Source organism: Phalangium opilio, unplaced genomic scaffold, assembly GCF_054372755.1.
Source record: "Phalangium opilio isolate 3A_F unplaced genomic scaffold, DU_Popi_V2 ptg000056l_1, whole genome shotgun sequence".
NCBI lineage: Eukaryota > Metazoa > Arthropoda > Arachnida > Opiliones > Phalangiidae > Phalangium > Phalangium opilio.
Window position 1 is genome coordinate 6356614 of NW_028324175.1, and position 16844 is coordinate 6373457.

General features: G+C 38.0%; 1 protein-coding gene across 4 annotated transcripts in view; it reads left to right on the top strand.

The window, feature by feature from the left end:
- The window catches only part of LOC149668269 (uncharacterized), a 142872-nt gene that overhangs the window by 28727 nt on the left and 97301 nt on the right, over positions 1-16844 (top strand). The window lies entirely within an intron of this gene.

Consider the following 16844-nt stretch of genomic DNA (forward strand, 5'->3'; position numbering starts at 1 on the left):
TTTGGCTTAGTTGTTATTTATATGATAAAAAAGATCGTTTTTACAAAAACATTAAATTCTAAGAAAATTGATAGGTCGCTATTGGTGCATTTTCGACATAACTGGTAAGCCTTGGTCTCTACGAGCTCTCACTCTTTCATGATATTACAAGTTTTAGTGAAAACGTTTTGTCGCCGTGTTTTTAAGGAATTTTCCGCAAAATGTTGCGGATTATTTTTTTACTGTTCCGTGAAATTTTCGGCAGTGAAAACCAGGCTTAAGGCCCTCATGAGTTTTAACGTCTGGTCCGAACGGCCCAAGGATAGGGAGGAACCCAATGAAGTGCAGGGGTTGAAGGCCTCCACTTTTTTCTGTCATTAATCAAACTGTTGTGATGCCCGTCAAAGTATAGCGAAAACCATTTTGGCAAAACAAAAGGCCCTTTGAGCAGAAATTCAAAAAATACATTGGGGGAAAGAGAAAAAACTGTTATAATCAAATTTAAAAGGTATCTTCTTTATTAGCTTCGAGAATTCTATACTGAAATTTTTTACAACGAATGATTAACACGGGAAATTTATATAATGCGCGTATTTTGGTTTCATTATTTAGATTTCTTGCGTGATGATAACCAGATGGTTAATTTGCGCTGACGTAACTAGGGTACTGGATTTAATTTTGAAGTGTCATGCATTTCGTGAGGAAATAAGTCGCACCCTTTTCAACCATTCTGTCATTGTTCTAATAAGTTGCGTGTTTGCTGACTAAACTGTTGATGGACTATATCATACCTTTTTATTACCAAAATCGACTGAGAGCGCTGTTGCGTCAACTGCGCACAGGGAAGGATAGGTCAAGGTACATCTTTCATCCCCGATCAAGAACTTCTATCGTTTGCCGAAAATGGCACCGCAGTTTTTGGTACGACCTCCGTTTTTTTCGCCTTTCAACCCTAGTTTCTCAACATCTAAGGTGTCGTCGGAGTATCTCCAAACACCCTCTATTTCACTGTCGTTCATGACCAACCACGTTGAACCAGATACCTGGTTGGCCCTGACTACCCTGGATAATATTTCCAGTATCTCGGCGTTGTGTACCATGGCTAACCGAACGGGCGATTGCTTCTCCGTTCTGCAACTCCTTTCCGCGTCCGCGTACGTCACGCGTTCGGAATGCATCCAATAGCAAACTGGCCATTGTGGCAGAATACCTGCTTCGCAACCTGGTAGTATAAAGTAAAAGTGTTTAGCTGTTAGGGTTAGTTGACTTACGAGGCCTAAAAGAAGATTTAGGCCTACCTGGTTTTCGACAGACTATCGCCGATTCTTTGTTACAAGGGTTATTAAATGCTCTGGATATACCTATGGGAAAATTGATGGCTTTCCAGTTGAATTTATCCGTGGATTGAACCCAAATGGGAGTCAACGGAGTTTGACTCTGCCCCTTTTTTTGCAAAAGATCCAAGTATAGTCGACTGTATCATTCCTGGTATAGTCCGCCAAACCGGCGTTCATCTTCTGACATAGGTTTAGGGTCGAGGTGTTTCTCAATGTACCTCGTGTTCCTTCGGGATTGAATGGGCTTCTAACCGCTATAGTGTTGTCAAAGTTCTTTAGAGTTGACGAATCGAATACATCAATTGCCACTTGTCCCGCGACAGGTAACAGCAACGCTAATTTCTGTGAGTCTGACCTTGGTTTGGCTGCAGACGCTTCCTCGAACAAGAGAAACCTTGGTTTGAACGATCTCTAATTTTGATCCACATTTCCGCTAAGGCGCAACTAATCCTCCCACCCTTCGGAGTGAGCGAAGAAAATATAAAAGCGTATAGATTCGTCAGTCTGACACCATGTAACATTTCTTATTCGTTCTGACTGCTAGCATATTAATTACAACGCAGTCTCATTAATAACGACTCTTAGTGACAGCTAACATGTTTCTGTTCGGCGTCGTACTACAAACTGCCTGGTTCGTGTTGGAACCAGCTAACAACAAATACAGAAATATGGTAATTTAAGTTATTTTACGCGGTCCTATGAGGGATCGACTAATCTGCGGAATGTCTGAACGTCTGAACTGCTGAAAATAGTAGAATTCCTACTATAAAATTCTCCCATCCTACCAAACCGTAAACTGTCTGAACCTTTTTGACTATTTTGCTGAAATGCCGAATTCTGAACAGTGAACATTGAAATTAAAGTAAGAGATCGTCTGAACCTTTTTGACTATTTTGCTGAAATGCTGAATTCTGAACCGAAATTAATGTAAGATAGGGACCGTCTCGGACTTTTTTTGACTATTTTGCTGAATTGCCGAATTCTGAACCGAAATTAATGTAAGATAGAGACCGTCAGAATTTTTTTGACTATTTTGCTGAAATATTGAATTGATAATGTGCCGGGGGGTGGGCAACTAAATTAACTTCAAGGACTGGCGACAGAAGTATAGCTATGGTATTTTTAGGACATACAGAATTTACCAAAACCATTCATTTTTGGTAAAGTAATCTGAGAAATTTCCAAATTATTGTGTGAAGAAAATTTTATAAATTCCAAAAATAAGGAAAAGGAGAATATAAGCGGGAAGTTGGGAAAATTACATTAGCGATATTTTAGTTTCTAAAAAAAGCATTAATTCGATATTTTGGGAAAAAGGCACTAATTGGTTTTTAATTAACTAGTTTTTCTCAACTAAAATTTGCCTTTTCCAAAATTTTTATACTCAAATAAAATGAGACCTTTTCTGAAATTTTTATACTCAAATAAAATGAGACCTTTTCTGAAATTTTTCTCAATTAAAATCAACCTTTTTCAGAATTTAGATGCTTATTTCATTTAGAACACAAATGAAATGGGACCTTTTCCTAATTTTTTCTCAATTAAAATCCACCTTTTCAAATATTATTAGCATAAATTTCATAATTTTTGTAGATTCTGCTTTTATTAGTGAGATCTAGAATTCAGCATTTCAGCAAAATAGTCAAAAAAGTTCAGACGGCCTCTATCTTACATTAATTTCGGTTCAGAATTCAGCATTTCAGCAAAATATTCAAAAAAAGTTCAGACGGTCTCTATCTTACATTAATTTCGGTTCAGAATTCAGCATTTCAGCAAAATAGTCAAAAAAGTTCAGACGGTCTCTATCTTACATTAATTTCAAAGTTCACGGTTCAGAATTCAGCATTTCAGCAAATAGTCAAAAAGGTTCAGACGATCTCTTACTTTAATTTCAATGTTCACTGTTCAGAATTCGGCATTTCAGCTAAATAGTCAAAAAGGATCAGACAGTTTACGGTTTGGTAGGATGGAAGAATTTTATAGTAGGAATTCTACTATTTTCAGCAGTTCAGACGTTCAGACATTCCGCAGATTAGTCGATCCCGTGCTAGGACTATTATTATTATTTATTACTAATCAACAACAATAATTACATTACTTTATGAAATTTTAGGTAAAGGATTGATGCAAAATTGCAGAAGTTTATAGCAATTATCATAAGTTCGTACGATATGTTCCATAAGTTTGTCACTGGTTACTGAGAGATTAACATGAAGTGACGTAGGTAAATCGTAGGAGTTGTAAGTCTCTAGCATTTCGTAGTAGTATAGGTAGTGTCATACTTATGTAACATATGTTATAAACTTATGCAATTAGATGATCACTGTGCCTTTTAATAACGTGGTAAAACGAGATACATTCTTCGGGTGTGGTCATTTAAGCATCTTTAAGCATCTGGAGAAGAGGTTAGAGAGTCTCTCCGTCTCTGCAAGAAAGACGAGTAAAGCCAGAGCGTGTCCGATGGTCAAGATGGCGAACGCGCCTTGCAGGTCCACTATGACCAAGTGTCTTGTCCCACTCTTTTCCTGGAGGTGGTCTGTGTCAAACATTCCCTTAATCCTTTCCCACTCAATCGTGTCCTTACGGAACCTTTCCAGGATACCACAATCCTGCAGACGAAGTACTCTGAATCGCTTACATTAAGTTTTCTATTTAATATAATTGTTGGCTTTTTAAAACCGTAGTAGAGAACGCCGGTAGTCGCTTGTTTCCGCAGAGTTTCATTTTTCACACCTTAAAAGCCTATAGCCCGTTTCCGCACAGTTTGCAAAACCTTAAACTTATGATGCTGGCCCATTGGACCGAAAATAGCCAAAATGTGAGTTTTTATGATTATAAAATTTTCGATGCTATTTAACGATAGATTAATTTTTAATGCAGATTCAAGCAGTCGCGTCCGTGTTCCGCGGCTTTAGGTTGAGGGGAAGGGGTAGGAAATTTTTTGGAACTCGACCAATTTTTTTCTATCTAGTGTAGGCGCGATGGAAGCGGCATTAAATCCTCAAATTTGTTCACTAGTTCCAGGATCTGCTACCAATGCTAGAGCTCTTTACTTCTAGTCTCATCTTACTTCTGGTAAAGCTAGAGACTTGCAGCTCGAGCTAGTTCGAGAACGACAAGCGAGAATTGACTGCACTCGGCTAATTTTGCACTCCATCTTCCTATTTAGTCTGTACTAAACCTTTGGCAGCGCCAAAACCAGGCGTGGCTTTACGAAAATCTATCTCACGTTTCTTATACTGTAGAACATATCTTATAAACTTTTGCTTTTATTGAAATGGCCCAAGAGTGGCGAGCTTACTAAAGTACCGCCCATATCCATAACTTTGATCTTGAAGCCGCGGAGACCTTAAAATAATTCCCCGCGTCATCTCTATAATTTCTCGGTGCTGATCAACTCATATTCGCTAAAAGGAGTTTACAAATTTTCATATTAAGTGCGTCACAACAAGTACCACACTGTAGCAATATCGTTTCAAGGGAATTCGAAACAATGGGAGGTTTGCAGAAAGGTTGGACACACCGCTGTTAGGTACGGTATTTATTTATTCATCGTTACAGGCGCGATTCTTACAGGAGCCTCCGAGATGAACTAGGCCCATGCATGTCAAATTTTATGTGGGGAAATATCCAGTTTGTTAAGGAAAATATTTTTACCATATATGTGTACGAGGTGGTACCAGAAGTCCTTTAAATTAGCCTAGGAAGTAACCAAAAGCGGGGTTTGGTACTCCCCTCTCTTGTGTAGCAATACTGAAGAAGGGCGACACATTCGCCACCTCGCGATAATTTATCTCAGATCTCCGGTTTAGGTGCGACTCGTACGCCAAAATTTGCCCTATCGAGAGATAAAAAACTATTGGCCGAAAACGCCCCCTTCCACTGTAAAACCGAGCCCGCTTAAAAATAGGAGAAGGGATGGGGGTGTGAATTTTGGAACAGTCAAGGTCATTCAGTTTTTTATGAACCTATTGAAAAAAACTATTTAAAGGGAGGGTGAAGTAGAAAATCAAGTGGTTTTTTTATCGATTCCCCTACTATTTACAAGACCAGTCTGCATAGTCAAACATTGAGGAAATACTAGCTCCGAGTGATTTTAAAATTCAAATTAGGTTCAGATTTAAAAGATAATTTTTAATAAGGACGTCCGACCAATCGCGTAACCTCCTGCATTTTTATAATTAGTAGAAGAATCGATTAAAAAACCACTTGATTTTCTACTTCACCCTCCCTTTAACAACCGTGGCCGTTCCTTTTTTACCTCTCCGAGTGACGTATGTCACGGAGAGGTTCTAATTTCGACGTGTGTGTGTGTCTGTCTGTGTGTTTGTCTGTTGTTACACCCACGTGACCGCGTTCGCAGTTTCCAAATTGGAGCAAACGTGTTCGCCATTTCCGAACTGCTTTCACAGTCACGGAAATGGCTCTTTTACTTGAGTTCTCACACCACCATCTTCTCGTCTTTGTCCATCCCACACGGACACCAGTCTGTACTTACTGGCTTCTAATCACCACCATCTTTTGGTCTTCGTCCATCCCACATGGACACCAGTCTGTATTCATTGGCTTCTAATCACCACCATCTTCGGGTCTTCGTCCATTCCACTTGGACACCAGTCTGTACATACTGGCTTCTAATCTCCACTATCTTTTGGTCTTCGTCCATCCCACATGGACACCAGTCTGTACATACTGGCTTCTAATCACCACCATCTTCTGGTCTTCGTCCATCCCACTTGGACACCAGTCTGTACATACTGGCTTCTAAACACCACCATCTACTGGTCTTCCGTCTATTCCACATAGACACCAATCTGTCTTATTGGCTTCTAACTCCATAGTCATCGTTTGGTTTAAGTCATTCGCGGCGATCAGCTAGGGTTACGAGAAACGTCTAGCCTCCCTAGGGTGGGTTGTCCACCAAAGGTTTTCGCAATTGCGGTTGTTCTTGCTTTTAGCTGTAGTTCGACACCCTTATATACTACCTATTTGAGTAAGGTAATGCAACCGGCGTATGCTTCATTTCAAACGCCAAAATTAGTCAAGTCTCTCAAGAATGTCTAATTGTTCTTTATCAACGCGATGTAACGCTCTATAAGGCGAACAACTAACGAAGAAAATATTTAATATTAATTATATTTATTTTAATATTTAAGATAATCTAGTTTCTCAACTCAAAATTAAAACGGAAAGAGTTAAAAAGCAGCCTATGTTTTAGTCTGTGTGTGTCCGTCCGTTAGTGCACCGCGTTAGCAGTTCGCTTTGTTTTGTGGAAAGAAATCCTACAAAACCTTAATATTTGGTTTTCTCATAATATATTATTAATATATGGAAATATTTTTCGTAATTTCGATGCCTTTAGTGGTTTTGTAGCTATAAAGCTCTGTTTCATTCTGATATCCCAAGAATATTTTTTATTATTATTATTTGAAATCGATGTTTATATATTACTTAAGCTATACTACATCTGTTTATAGCATAATTCTTTCTAAAGTGATTTCAAGAAGAACGCAACTATATTGGGCAAATGAACTTTTATTTGTCATTAGGCCTAGTGAACCAAAAAGTAAACGCTTGGGTTTGGTTTTCGTTTCTGTAATACAGAGACATTAACGGTTCAGAGTGAGCCGAAAGTTAAATACACTTTTAAATAATTAGGCTTAGACTTTATAATCATGGTGGAAATCTGGGCCGCGTTCAGCAGAGCTCAGCGCTGTCAGGCGCTGTTAGCAGTGTCATCCAGAACGGGATTTTGTTATTGAATTTTGACGTCACGGTGCTCAGTGAGCCAGCGCGGTCTTCAAGGAAAATAGTCGGGTTTTTGGATAACGTGACGTAAAACGCGTAGTTCTCAGCTTGGCGAAAAAGCATGGAGGAATTAATACAAATAGCTCTTGCTGATTCTGATGGGACTATAGCTATTTAATTGGCGTGAAACAAGTTGATCACGCGAGAGCGGCGAGAAGTTTAAGAGACATGTTAGTTTCTATGTTTAATTATAAAAGATGTTCTTATCTATCTCCATAAATATGTTATCATACAATTTTTGTTAAGCCTTTGTACCTTGCACGCTTTATTGCGCTAGCTTCATTTTTAAAAGACCGATGACCGGAGAAAAGCTATGACGACAGATCTCACCAGAAAACGTTTTCCAAAATCCGCTGTCTTTTTTGGTGAGCTCTGCTGAACGCAGCCCAGATCAGTGAAAGGTCTGATCGTAATCGGATTATAGCTTCGTGTGTTCATGCTTTTTATGGTGCGCATTTACCTTCAGTGTGTGTAGCCACAAATTAGCTTTGGTGTTATGTAACTTTAATCGTCATGTTGACAAACTAAGAAAATTGTTGAGGTGAAAGGAGAGGATAGTGTTTACATGGCAACCCTGTTGTGAATATGGCTTTGAACATAGAGGGTATACAGTTGAGGAGTAGCAAATTGGGCCTTTACAAATACGTAAAGGTAATATCCCTCCAAAGTTTTATCTCTTCATTTCCCGTTTTTCCCCCATCGGATGATTTTAATGTGTACAAGTATATCCTTATTGGATGTAAAATGTCGTCTGATTTACAGTATATTTGCTATGCTTTGTATACTGCTTTAATATTTCATAAATTTTAACTTCAGTATTTGTTCATAAAAAAAAGAAACATTTCCATAACTGGGTAAATAAGTTTGTAGGTAGTCCTTCTCTTGACTCGGAGAGGTAATATTTTGGTTTTCCCAACTTGTTTAATTTTTATAAAGCAAACAATCTACCCTTTAGAGATGCAGCGTTCATGGGCTGAAGAAGTCACGCCCCGCTCACGTCAAGAAAGACTTTCTAGAGAAGAGCTCGAGATTTCTAACTGTGTTAGGAAAGGGGAAAAAATTTAACCCCCTATCCATGGAGTTAGAAGGAGTTTTTATCCCAGCAGAGACGTACGCTATACCAGCCATTGTAATTGTTCACTTCCTAGGCTAATTTAATGGACTTCTGGTGGTGCTTATATTACCGTTGTGACAGGGGTCTTCCTTAAATTATCGTTGATATTTCAGGGGTCAGTCGTAAAATTTTCAAAATAGAGAAAAGTTTCATCCAAAAATCCTCCGCACGTGTAAGATAAACATCTTCGACTTCACGAAAAAAAATGGGTAAAATAGTAGTATAGGGACCCCACGGATTTTTAAAAGTTTGTACTCAATTCTGATAGTAAATGAGGTGAGGAACACGATGCCGTTAAAATTTTCCACCGCAAATGATTTTAAAGTTTTTTTTTTTTTTTTCTTCTTTCAAAATATGCCAATATACTATATGAAAATTGCAATATTTTGGAAAAGGACAAATCCTATAGGAACTGAACCTGAACCTAACCAAACCTAACCAAACCAAACCTAACCTAACCTAACCAAACCAAACCTAACCTAACCTAACCAAACCTAACCTAACCAAACCTAACCTAAAAAAACCTAACCTAACCTAACCTAACCAAACCAAACCTAACCTAACCTAACCTAACCAAACCTAACCTAACCAAACCTAACCTAACCTAACCAAACCTAACCTAACAAAATCTAACCTAACCAAACCTAACCAAACCTAACCTAACCAAACCTAACCTAACCAAACCTAACCAAACCAAACCTAACCAAACCAAACCTAACCAAACCTAACCAAACCAAACCTAACCAAACCAAACCTAACCTAACCAAACCTAACCTAACCTAACCTAACCTAACCTAACCTAACCTAACCTAACCTGAACCTAAAATATCCCAAACATAATCTAAACAAGTGTATGCGCCTCAAATATCAAATATAAAAACAACCATAAGTAATATCAATATGTGCTACCTTTTTTATTTTTTTTTTTTTTAATCATTTGCGGTGGAAAATTTTAACGGCATCGTGTTCCTCACCTCATTTACTATCAGAAATGAGTACAAACTTTTAAAAATCCGTGGGGTCCCTATACTACCATTTGGCCAAAAAATGGGTCGTCACTTGGTAAACCCCTGGGCCACGCTCTCTAGCTATAAAAAACAACCCTTTTGTATGGTCCCAGGACCGAGATTGTAAAATGTTTTTGAAAAATAAATCAGAATACTTACACGAGTATTTTGCTTTCCTCGGAAGGAAATTCTCTATTGCGTATCTTCAGTTCGCTAGAACCACATTGCACGGTTTTCAGTTAGCTAGAAGCCTTCCAACTTTTGCCCAGCGGGGATTCGAAAATCGGCACGGTCGCTCCACTGTTAGTCTCAATGCTCGGTTGTCAGTTCGCTAGAGCCCTTTTCGCTGGAAGTCGGCCTTTAAGCTCGGAACAAGCACCATTAGAATTACCTACGTCGTTTGTATGTTTATCCCGATATTACCTATACCGAAATGCAATTTAATTACAATTAGGTTCCGGTTTACCAACCGTGGACCGCAGGAAAGATTGTCCCTACACTTGGGCCTTCATCTCGGAATGTTTGAGGTACAAACCGCCCTTATCCGTACTCGTTCCTCACGACACCAACGTCAACACGTCAATTGGCGGCAAGAAAATTCCCCACGGGACAATCGTGTTTTTCGATATTACCGCTACACACCTTGATCCGAATTTGTGGGAAGAACCGTTGAAATTTAAGCCGGAACGGTTCTTGGACTCGGATGGTAACTACGCGTCCAAGAAAATACCCGGTTATCTTCCATTCGGCGAAGGAAAGCGAATGTGCATTGGTGAGGAATTAGCTCGAAATGATCTATTTCTCATCATTGCAAATGTCACGCGCAAAGTTCGCATTGTGGCGAGCAGAAACGCCAATAAAATGCAGAGTGAAAACAACCCCTTCTTTAATTTGCCCGCGGATTTTGAGATTAATGTCTTACCTATAGATAAAACAAGTTCCATCTTTTAAATTAGATACTACCCTAATTACTTACAAATATTCAAGAGTTCAAGGTGGTGTATTTTATCTGAATATTGATGGTATAATGTTTAATATTACTGACCTTTTGTAATCGACTGATTAAAGGAACATTTTTTCATAAAAATGTGGCTCGTGGATTTCTCGTGGCTAACTAATTAAGTAGGCAACTGTCTTTCAGTTATCAACGTTATGGTAATATATAATGTTAAACCCGACTAGGGACTCCTAGAATACACTTTTAAACATATAAAATCCGTCACTGTTGCTGTTATCTAAAAGCTCTTGAACCTTTCACCTTTTTATCGAAAACGACGAGAATCATTCAACAAGCATAGGGTTTATCAAAATATTTACGAATTATACCAAAGATGAATACAGATATCAGAAAGCATAAGTTTATCATGCCTCTAAGTTGAGATATGGCTGCTACTCCTATTTAAATAGTGTTTGTCTGGCTCTCTTTAATGAGAGCCCTATACTCTCTCCGTATCATTTATTACCTCAACTTCAAAACAAAATTGTACTTCCTAGTCTAGCATTTCTTTTAACCCTTTTAAAATGTTTCAGTACTGAAACCGCCTCTATCTCACGAGAGAGAGTGGGATTTTGGGGGTTGCTTAAGTAAAATTCGTCCCCCTCCCAATGCCTGCCTTTACGAAACGCAAAAATCTCCTTTATTCCAATGGATGATTTTTTTCATGTGAGCCATTTAGTAATCGTCTCGTCCGTTTGGTGACTGCACCGCGACCGGAATTTCAAAATTTTCTCTCTTTGGATCTTAGCGCTATACGAGTTCTGACGTAACAGTAGCCTGCAGAAGATGCCCAGTTGTAACCCATATTTGTGTACTTAGAGGCATGATAAACTTATGATAATATTAAAGTAGAACGCAGATTTTTCGACCAGTGAAACGAGACCTTAAAGTTTACTACTTTATATTATTTCTATTTGTGCCTGATTGTAGTTTAAATCTGACGTATAGTAAGGACCTTGAAAACAATCCTTCCTCGAGCGCGAAAAGAATAACGTTCATTCTCTCAAGATCAAAACAACGTTCACGCTCTCTCTCAAGACCTGATTTTATAGCAAAGATAAAATCTCAAAGCAATAATTACTGAAATAAATACGAAAACTTACTTTATTTATGGAACGTATTTTGCAAACGTTATTGAACAATTTTGTCCTTCCATTATTCTTAGATGAAATTGAAATTCATCTTTCGATACCATTATCTGTTTGAAAATTATAGACTAAATAAAATTAATCAACTTATCTCTACAAAATAAAAGCATCTTATATAAGTCTCCTTGAATCATTATGATTTTGAAGGTCGTTTTATTAGCCGAGGATAAATTTTGAAGAAGTAATTTAAAGGGTTTTATTACATGGAAATGTTGTCCGTGGATTGGTCGTGGTTTCCGGCTCTAGCCATCGGGTTGATAACATTTTATATCGTTAAATATTGGATCGAAATTAGATGTCTTCCACCCGGACCTTTGCCAATTCCCTTACTCGGGAACGTGTTACGTAAGATAGATCTTATTAAATCAGTCATTATTCTTGATATACTAATTATTATTTTTTGTCGCAGTATTTCTTCGAAGTTCGAAATAAGAATAACGTGCAGGACCTTTTGGAAAGGTTAAGGAAGAGGTACAATGGAATATACACATTGTGGGCTGGCTCTGTTCCCATGGCTATTGTGGCGGACTGGGAGATGACCAGAGAAGGCTTACTAACCAAAAGAAATGACATCATTTCGAGACCAGAATTCAATTCGCGTAAGGTTTGATAACTTTATTTTCGAATGTAAAATATATTGGTAGCGCTTTTGATATATTTCAGTGCAACATGCCTTGAAACACACGGACGCTATGGCGTTTCAAAGTAATAACAAGCAATGGGAAGTGTGCCGAAAAGTTGGATTCTCAGCCGTTACGTACAGCTAGACTGTATAGATTCGCGGATTTTTAAATACAGAGTATTAAACCTCCTTTATCGTAGAAAATTTGCCGATTCTGATGTACTGGCTACCATTGTACAAGATAGCGTTGAAGAAATGGTCTGAAATGCTACAAAATATGATGTCTAAAAAGAGCCCTTTCAACCCGCAGTAACAACTGCAAAAAACAACTTTCGCCATCATAGCTCAAACTGCTTTTGGGTATTATCAAAATGTCAAAATTCATAACCCTACAAAACTCTTCTAAGTATGGATCTGCTTTATGGATGAAGTTTGATAATGGTATAACGCAGGTTTAATAAACTGTCCGATGCCGAAACGCAATTATTCATGACAAGCGCTGATTTATTCCACGAAACTATGCTCGTTTCTCCAGGGGACTTTTACCCGCTACTTTTTCCCTTCTTCCACGGTTTTGAAAACAGAATCAGACTTAGCCTCGAAGAAATTGGAAACTTCTTAAGTGAAAGATTACGAGTTATTAAAAAGGGATACGTTTTCGGTGAGCCTTTAAGGCATTTCGCCGATTCAGTCATCGCATCCGGAATAGAAGCGGAAAAAGAGGAATCTGCCAGCAAAGAATATTTGACCGATGATCATTTAAAGAAAATATTAGGCGATTTGTTTTTGGGTATTTATTTATTTGCAAAATTAAATTATTACGCGTGATTGCGAGTATACTCCGCGTTTTCAGCTGGCACGGATACCACGCAGGTTAGTTTAACTTGGATCTTTTTGGCGTTGGCAACCTATCCCGATATCCAGGAACGCCTTAGAAAGGAGATAGACGACAATATAGGTATTAGTAGCCTAATATATTTGACATTTTTTCAGAAAGAGTATCTTTTTCGCGTATTGGCGGTTTTATACTGCAGGTACCAACTTCCCTACGCAAGAATATAAAAATGTCTGTCCTTACACTTGGGCTTTTATCTCCGAGATCTTGAGGATGCCACCGCCAGTTCCGATGCTACTTCCTCACGCTGCTAACGTCGACACTTCACTCGGTGGGCGAAAAATTCCGAAAGGAACCATGGTCATCTTTGACATCAACGCTACCCATTTTGACCCGAATTTGTGGGAAGAACCGCGTAAATTGAAACCCGAAAGATTTCTGGATTCGTCCGGCAATTATTCGACAAAGAAATTTTCAGGTTACGTTCCATTCGACGAAGGAAAGAGAATGTGTATTGGCGAGAAAATGGCTCGCAACGACTTGTTTCTCGTTATTGCTAATGTCATGCAAAACGCGCGGATCGTCTATCATGGTCCGCGAAACAGAGGCGAAATGGTAATGGAAAACAATCCTCTTGTTAGTTTAGCGGCCGACTATGAAATCAAAGTAGTACCCAGGAGTTAATAAAATACATTTTTGGAAAAATTACTATGTTTTGGTACTTTGGTTATGGTTATAGTAGCATTGTATCAAATCAAAGTAAGAGTGAGAAAAAATTTAATATCATTCTCTCCCTTCAAGTAAATATGATCTTGGCAATGTTTTTAGTTTACTTCAATCAAGTGGTTTGTTTGTGTATTTGTTCCTTATGCGCAGTAACGATTCATTACCGAATCTGAACAAACTGTACCGCTTATATCAGTCACACTCTGCGGTACACTGTAACACTTCTCTCGAAGTGAAGTATTACAAACTTCTGGTCTGTAATATACCATTTCGATGTAACTAAAAGGGAAAGACACGCGGGTAAAACTTTGCCTTCCATCTCGCTTTTGGCGCCTGCACTGTGGTCTTTTTGTATCATGAGAGTGCGCAAAGACGGCAATGTATCAATCAACCCGCGTGTACGTCCCGATACTGAGCGAGGGAATAACGCATACGCGGAATATCGTATATTCGGAATAACGCATACTGGCAATAAGGCATAAATGGAATAACGCATAAATGGAATAACGCCTAAACGGAATAACGCATAACCGGATTAACGCTTAATTGTATTAGTGTATAACAGGATTAATGCATAAACGGAATAACGTTTAACTGGACTAACGCATACACAGAATGACGCATAAACATTTAGAGACGGTCCCCATCCCTACTTTTAGAAGGTTCTGTTCGGATCTCATTTGAGCTACGCTTTTCAACACTTAGCCTACCGCTGTAGTTTTTAGTGTATTATCGTTGTGTTAATATCATAAAGAAAAAAATATAAGAAATATTTAGCCCTGAATTCTACATATTTCTATAATTTAGTATAATTTTAGTTAATCAATTTAGAAACTCTGGTCTGGAGAGTTTTAATTTACAATATAATGTTTGAAACAATAATTAGGATAGCAAATTATCTTTTGTTTTCTAGAAAATTAATCATAATTTTAGAAAAACTCTCTTCCGATTCTATTACGTAACCACACGTATCTAAAGAGAATTTCATCTTATACAGTGTGTTCCATTGTTCTAGGGCATTTTGGCTCATGGGATACCGTTTACGAGTTATAATTGGAGTGTTTTACGGATGACCCCTAATTTAGCATTGTCTGTCAGTTTCTTACTTAATTTTAAGCAGTCATCTGTGTAAAACATCTATCACTACACTGCTTCTGCGCTTACTTCTCTGCAGGAAAGAGTGGAATAGTCTATGCACCTCATCTCTATCTTCCTTGTTTCGTGGCGGAGATACTAACATAAACACCGTTTTTAGAACAATTATTGCTAAGCCAATTTGTGAGGCAAACTTTAATTAGTATCTGTCTCAAGTAATTCCTTTGAAGACTTAAAAGTTACCCATTGTTAAGATGAATCGGCTAAGATCTGGCCGCGATTGTGAATTTTCCTCATTAAATACTACTAATTTAGGCTTAAAATCTTTTTTATAAAAAAAAAGATAAATAGTTTATTTTCAGCCATGTCTAGTCAATACAATTGCCCAAATAGCCATCTGAGTGGTTTAAGCATGAGCAGCGATAATATTAGGCGTTTTCAATGAGAGATAACAGACTTTTTTAAAGAAAACAATTAAGTAACAAGTTGGGAAAACCAAAATATTACCTCTCCGAGTCAAGACGACTATTTACAAACTTATTTACCCAGATATGGAAATGTTTCTTAAGTTAAAATTTATGAAATATTAAAGCAGTATACAAAGCATAGCAAATTTACTGTAAATCAGACGACATTTTACATCCAATAATGATATACTTGTACACATTAAAATCATCCGATGGGGGAAAAACGGGTCATCGGCGTTTTATAAATGACGCTAGCCTAATAAAGCGTGCAAGGTACCAAGGCTTAACAAAAATTGTAGGATAACATATTTATAGAGATAGATAACAACTTTTATAATTAAAATTAGAAACTAACATATCTCTTAAAATTCTCGCGTGATCAACTGGTTTCACGCCAATTAAATAGCTATAGTCCCATAGAGCTATTTGTATTAATTCCTCCATAGTTTTTTCGCCAAGCTGAGAACTACGCGTTTTACGTCACGTTACCCAAAAAGCCGACTATTTTCTTTGAAGACAGCGCTTGCTCAGCGCTAAGCACCGTAACGTCAAAATTCAAAAACAAAATCCCTGGGCCGCGTTCAGCAACGCTGGGCTCTGCTGAACGCGGCCCAGATTTCCACCATGATAATAAAATTTAAGCCTAATTATTTAAAAGTGTATTTAACTTTCGGCTCACTCTGAACCGTTAATGTCTCTGCATACAGAAACGAAAACCAAACCCAAACGTTTACTTTTTGGTTCACTAGGCCTATTGACAAATAAGAGGTCATTTGACCAACATAGTAGCATTGTGCTTGTATTCACTGTGATTTTAGAAAGGATTATGCTATAAACAGATGTAGTATAGCTTAAGTAATATATAAACATCCATTTTAAATAATAATATTAAAAAAAATCTTTGGAATATCAAAATGAAATAGAGCTTTAAAGCTACAAAAGTACTAAATGCATCATAATTACGAAAAATATTTCCACATATTCACTTTATATTAAGGATAAAGGGAATATTATGGTTTCTTTACACATCAAAACAAAACGAACTTCTAACGCAGCGCACTACTGTAACAACGGACGGACACATACAGACAAAAACATAGACTGCTTTTAACTCTTTCCGTATTAATTTTGAATTGAGAAACAAGATTATCTTAAATATTAAAATAAATATAATTAATATTCAATATTTTCTTCGTTAGTTATTCGCCTTATTGAACGTTACATCGTTTTGAAAAAGAACAATTAAACATTCTTGAGATACTTGACTAATATTGGCGTTTGAAATGAAGCATACGCCGGTTGCTTCGCCTTCATCAAATAGGTAGTATATAAGGGTGTCGAATCGCAGCTATGGATAAGAACAGCGCAATTGCGTGAACCTTTGGTGGAAGCCCCACCATTGGGAGGCCGGACGTTTCTCGTAACCCTGGCCGATCGCCGCGTATGTCTTAACCTTAAGGAGTAGAAGCCAGGTGTACAGACTGGTGTCCATGTGGGATGGACAAAAACAAAGACCAGAAGATGGTGGTGTTAGAAGCCAGGTGTACAGACTGGTCTCCATGTGGGATGGACAAAAACAAAGACCAGAAGATGGTGGTGTTAGAAGCCAGGTGTACAGACTGGTGTCCATGTGGGATGGACAAAAACAAAGACCAGAAGATGGTGGTGTTAGATGCCAGGTGTACAAACTGGTGTCCATGTGGGATGGA